Source organism: Nothobranchius furzeri, chromosome 5 (assembly GCF_043380555.1).
Source record: "Nothobranchius furzeri strain GRZ-AD chromosome 5, NfurGRZ-RIMD1, whole genome shotgun sequence".
Lineage (NCBI taxonomy): Eukaryota > Metazoa > Chordata > Actinopteri > Cyprinodontiformes > Nothobranchiidae > Nothobranchius > Nothobranchius furzeri.
In genome coordinates, this window is record NC_091745.1 from 39,548,128 (window position 1) to 39,554,411 (window position 6,284).

A 6,284-nucleotide genomic window follows, 5' to 3' on the forward strand; every position below is an offset into this window, starting at 1 on the left:
GAACCATGGTCTCAGATTTGGAGGTGCTGATCCTCATCCCAGCCGCTTCACATTCGGCCGCGAACCTACCCAGCAAGAGCTGAAGGTCAGAGCTGGATGAAGCTAGGAGGACCACATCATCCGCAAAAAGCAGAGACGAGATTCTCCTGCCACCAAACTCGACACACTCCACACCACGGCTGCGTCTAGAAATTCTGTCCATAAATGTGATGAACAGAACCGGTGACAAAGGGCAGCCCTGGCGGAGTCCAACCCTCACTGGGAACAGGTCCGACTTACTACCGGCTATGCGGACCAAACTCACGCTCCTCTGGTAAAGGGACTGAATGGCCCTTAACAGAAAGCCACCCACCCCATACTCCTGGAGCGTCCCCCACAGGGTGCCCCTGGGGACACGGTCATAAGCCTTCTCCAAATCCACAAAGCACATGTGGATTGGTTGGGCAAACTCCCATGCCCCCTCCATCACCCTTGCAAGGGTATAGAGCTGGTCCACAGTTCCACGGCCAGGACGAAAACCACATTGCTCCTCCTCTATCTGAGATTCAACTATCGATCGGACCCTCCTCTCCAGTACCTTGGAGTAGACCTTTCCAGGGAGGCTGAGGAGTGTGATCCCCCTATAGTTGGAACACACCCTCAGGTCACCCTTCTTAAAGATGGGGACCACCACCCCGGTCTGCCACTCCCTAGGAACTGCCCCCGATGACCACGCAATGTTGTAGAGACGTGTCAACCATGACAGCCCTACAACATCCATAGCCTTGAGATACTCAGGACGAACCTCATCCGCCCCCGGGGCTCCGCCGCTGTGTAGTTGTTTGACTACCTCAGCAACTTCTGCCCCCGAGATCGGACAGTCCATCCCCAGGCCTCCCAGCTCTGGTTCCTCCTCGGAATGCGCATTGGTGGGATTGAGGAGCTCCTCAAAGTATTCCTTCCACCGTCCGACTATAGCCTCAGTTGACGTCAGCAGCTCCCCATCCCCACTGTAAACAGTGTGAGCGAGTTGCTGCCTTCCTCTCCTGAGGCGCCGGACAGTTTGCCAGAACCTCTTTGGAGCCGATCGATAGTCTTTCTCCATGGCCTCACCAAACTCCTCCCACGCCCGAGATTTTGCCTCGGCAACTGCCACTGCTGCACCCCGCTTGGCTATCCGGTACCTGTCTGCTGCCTCCGGAGACCCACAGACCAGCCACGCCCTGTAGGCCTCCTTCTTCAGCCTGACGGCTCCCCGAACCTCTGGTGTCCACCAGCGGGTACGGGGGTTGCCACCACGACTGGCACCGGCCACCTTACGACCACAGCTAGCAACAGCCGCCTCGACAATCGCAGAGTGGAACAAGGCCCACTCGGACTCAATGTCCCCCACTGCTCTCGGGACGTGGTCAAAGCTCTGCCGGAGGTGGGAGTTGAAGACCGTCTTGACAGGTTCTTCTGCCAGGCGTTCCCAGCAGACCCTCACTATGCGTTTTGGTCTGCCAGGTCTACGCGGCATGTTCCCTTGCCATCTGATCCAACTCACCACCAGGTGGTGATCAGTTGACAGCTCCGCCCCTCTCTTCACTCGGGTGTCAAAAACATACGGTCGCAGGTCAGATGATACGACTACAAAATCTATCATCGACCTGTGACCTAGGCTGCCCTGGTACCAAGTGTACCGGTGGGCATCCTTATGTTCGAACATGGTGTTCGTTATGGCCAAACTGCGGCTTGCACAGAAGTCCAATAACAAAACACCGCTCGAGTTCTGATCAGGTGGGCCGTTCCTCCCAATCACACCCCTCCAGGTCAAGCTGTCATTGCCCACGTGAGCATTGAAGTCCCCCAGCAGGACAATGGAGTCCCCTGATGGAGCACTATCTAGCACTCGTCCCAGGGACTCCAAAAAGGGTGGGTACTCTGAACTGATATTTGGCCCATACGCACAAACAACCGTCAGGACCCGTTCCCCGACCCGAAGGCGCAAGGAAGCTACCCTCTTGTCCCCCGGGGTAAACCCCAACACACAGGCAGAGAGTCTCGGGGCTAACAAAAAGCCAACCCCAGCCCTCCGCCTCTCACCCGGAGCAACTCCAGCAAAGTAGAGTGTCCAACCCCTCTCCAGGTCTCGGGTTCCAGAGCCAATGCAATGTGTCGAGGTGAGTCCGACTATATCTAGCCGGTACCGCTCAACCTCTGCCACAAGCTCCGGCTCCTTCCCCGCCAGCGAGGTGACGTTCCATGTCCCAAAAACTAGTTTCCTTGTCCGGGGATTGGACTGCCAAGGCTCCCGCCTTGGTCTGCCACCCGATTCACATTGCACCGGACCCTTCATGTTCCTCCTGCGGGTGGTGGGTCCACAGTTGGACGAGCCCATGTATCCGGTTCGGGCTGGGCCCGGCCGGGCCCCATGGGCGAAAGCCCGGCCACCAGGCGCTCGCTCACGGGCCCCAACCCCAGGCCTGGCTCCAGGGTGGGACCCCGGTAACCCTCCGGGCCGGGTACTCCGACTCTTCGTTTTAACCGCCATGAAAGATCCTTCGAACCGTTCTTTGTCTCACCCTTCACCTAAGACCAATTTGTCATGGGAGACCCTACCAGGGGCACTAAGTGCCCCAGGCAACATAGCTCCTAGGATCATTAGGGCACTCAAACTCCTCCATCACGATAAGGTGACGGTTCAAGGAGGAGTAGTTTTTATTTTTATTCATCATTTCCAGTAAATAATGCTTTGCACAATAATTACACTTTATTAAAATTATACACTTTAATTACACAATAATACACTTTAACTTTGTAGTTACCATGTGAGTAGTTAGTAAGTAGGGGACTGTAAAAGGAAGCGTTACACTGGGTGGGGTCTGTCCTCATGAAGTAGTTGGTTTTCAGAGATCTGTATAGAAATGGTGGTTCTTGCCAAGGGTAAACTGATGTAACAGCCGACCGATATCTACCAGGTTTTATGCAATGCATCGGCCGATACACAGTGCCTCTAGAGCCCATTTAGAGTCAGGCACATCTGTGGCTGCAGAATTTAGTTTAAATGTGTTTTTATGTAATAATAATCTAAAACCTACTTCTAGCTCATCTGTTTGGTTTACTTATGACTTGGTTGGTTTATTGATTTGTTTGATTAATTTTGCTAAAATATTGGGTCTTAAAACTAGTGTTGTACACAAAAACAAGCTTCAACGGTTGGATGAAGTCAGTGTTCAAAAGCCTGATTAGGTTCAGAAATGCTGAGCATTTGGTGGCATTTTAGCAGGCAAATAAAGTGGAAAATATCTTGATATCATCCATGAAATTTAGGGTTAGGGCTAAGGTGAACCCGTAATTCATATAAATAAAAGGCTGTTCTGACTTCTACATAATTTATTTTACAGTGTGTCAAAGTCGTTGCATAAAAACGCTGACATCCGCAGACCAAGGACAACTTCTGGCCTCCTGTTTTCAAAAATAAAAGTAAAACAGACTCGGGCTGGAACAATGTTTTAAAATTGGTTTTTCACAAATTTGAGTTTGACACCCCAGGAGGAATGTCTCATCTATCGAGCTGAGAGAAGAACTCAAACCTATCAGGTGTGTTAAAGTGGGCTCTGCCCGTGTTTTTAGGTAAGCATTCATTATTACATTATTACATGAGCCTGAACCAAACAGGACTGCTCTGTTTAGTTTCATGTCCCGAGAACCAAAATGAACATAAAACAGCTTCACCTTTAACGTCACTGATAAAACTAGTGATGCATCAGCTTGCCTGTAATAATGATGATATTATTGTCTACATCAAAAAGTGTGATCCACTAGATGAAGTCGCCACTGTTGGTCTGTCTGCAGAGGTCCTCAAAGGTCCTTTGACTGCTTTTTGGAGGAAGTGATTCGCTGAAACACCAGCAGGTGTAAAAACCTTCAAATCTGTTTGCTGATGTTGAGAAAGGCCCAGATGGTCGAACCATCAGCCTGAGAGAGTTCTCGTGTTATTGATGGAGATGAAGCGAACACTTCTCACAGTTTCTTTATCTTTTTTCAGTGATTGGCACCTCAGTAATCTGCCATGTTTTCTCTCCGCAAATGAACATTGTATGTTCTGTGATAGGAGAGAGTTCAATCCTCTGCTCTTGCTTACTTCTGGGCTTGAACTGTTATTAAAATCTGCTCCCCGCTGTGCCAACCCAACAGGGAATACAGGGTTGAATCCTCATCTCGGTGAAGTGATGCACCCGCATTCTTAAATATTCTTCAGAAGGACCAAAAGAAAACATTCAAACGGCCTTTTTATTCTTTTATTAGTTGGAATGCAATACATTGAAAACTATTTGTTTTCCTGCTTTCAAAGCACTGGAGACAGGCGAAGCAGAGTTTTGCAGACCCGAGTTTTTCCAGAAGATTAGTAACGAACAAAAAACTATTTTTCTAATTAATTTGTATTCTAATCCTCATCGCCACATTGAAAGCCCGTGGGTTGACTTTGGGGATCTAGTTTATATCCAGATTTTTTTATAAACCTGACAGAATTAAGTAACAATACTACATTTGCGAACCACATTGTAAATGCATAATGAAGTCCTGTAATGCTGTATTTCATGGTAATACAAGGATTAAACTAAAAAAGCTATTGAGCAATAATTAGTGGAATTAGATATAAATATGCAAGTTTAGCCATTAAAAAATCATTTGAAAGCTGTAAGGGCCCAATCATCATATAATAATATTATATTAAAACCCTGATGGCAAGGCGAGTTTGTTTGTGCAGACAGTTCAAACACAAAGTGATTCACAGTTCTTCACAGAAGAGGGGGCGGAAACTACAGAATAGTAATAAAATGACGTTATGTAAAAAAGCAGATTTCTAATTAAATGTGTAAGAACTGTTCATTTAAAGGTGCAACATGTAAGAATGAAGTAAGAAGGACATCCTGTGGTCAAATTTGGTTACTGCAGCCAGTGTTTCTAGCAAATGTTACTTTCTCACTGCCGTTCTGCGTTTCATGGCTGCCGCCAGAAGATTCTAGATGACAAGCTAAGAGTCACACACAGTCAGATGATAAGTAGATAAACAAATCTGGAGCCAACACTCTTGGGTGTTTTGTGGTAGGGAGCGTTCACTACATTTATTAAGGGAATACGTTTGTTGGGTGTAAATCATTTGCCCCCACCCTTACAGCCCCGCTCTCAGCTCCATTTTTGTATTTTCTGGGAGTGAAGAGACGCGTGACCCAGCCAAGATGGAGGTGGTGGTGGTGTCTTATTGGGCTTCAAAAGCCTACAGAAGACAGCATGGAGAGTTTGTCCATCTTACATTTACAGTCATTGGCCATTCCACATGTCCTGCTTTTACTCTGTCTGCCTCACTCCCACTGGCCTTTACTGTTTGTGTTGCTATTGGCTAACCAGTAGCCTGGCAAGCCATTCTAGATATGTGAATACATACTCTAGCCACAGAGAGAGCTCAGTTGTTGGGTGAGATCTGCAGTTGTCTGTCAGTTAGACAACAAACAACGTGACGTACTTGCTGCTGCAGATGTGAGTCAACAGGGCAGTCCACCATAGACTGTCGAAGAAGACGCAAATACATCCTTTTCTAAATGAAGGACTTGAGTACCTTTATCTGCTCTTGACTTAAAGAAAGCCCAGGTCTAAAGCTGATGACAAAGCTGTTTCAAATAAGCCAAAACCACCTTTGGTTAGATCTACATGCAGAGCTAAATCCTTTTCCTAGACTCCTAGGATAACTAACCGGAACAATAGCAACACAAACGGTACACATCAGCGGCTGCTACCATCATGGACTGGGACACACTACATTCAACAATTCGGTTTTCTAATAGACATGTAAACTAGGACAAAGGCACCCACTCTGGTTAAGGTAACTGCTCGTTTTAGACATGCAAACCACACTGAGTGGTGTGGAAACCCAGCTCTCTGGGGACACTTTCATGCATGATCTAGATGTTCTCCTTGAATCAGTTGTTATATTATCTGTTCAAGATGCCATGAAGTTGTGCAGAACTCTGACAAGCTACATCTGGCTAACTCTGCTAACAACCTCACAATACTTCATCAACCCACTTAAAATGGCTTTGGTGAGAACAAAGGGGCAGTGACGGCCCCAGAAGAATAGTTTAGGGTGGGTCAGATACAATTTTGGGGTGGCACACCAAATTGGTTTACCAAAAGTGAGAAACAGAAACACTTTAGAAAAAGTCTTTTGAAACAGCTGCTGTCTTCTCAGAAACATCAGAAACACATATCCTTTTGTTTTGGAAATTCAAAAAATGTGGTAAAAATGAAAACATGGAGAGCAA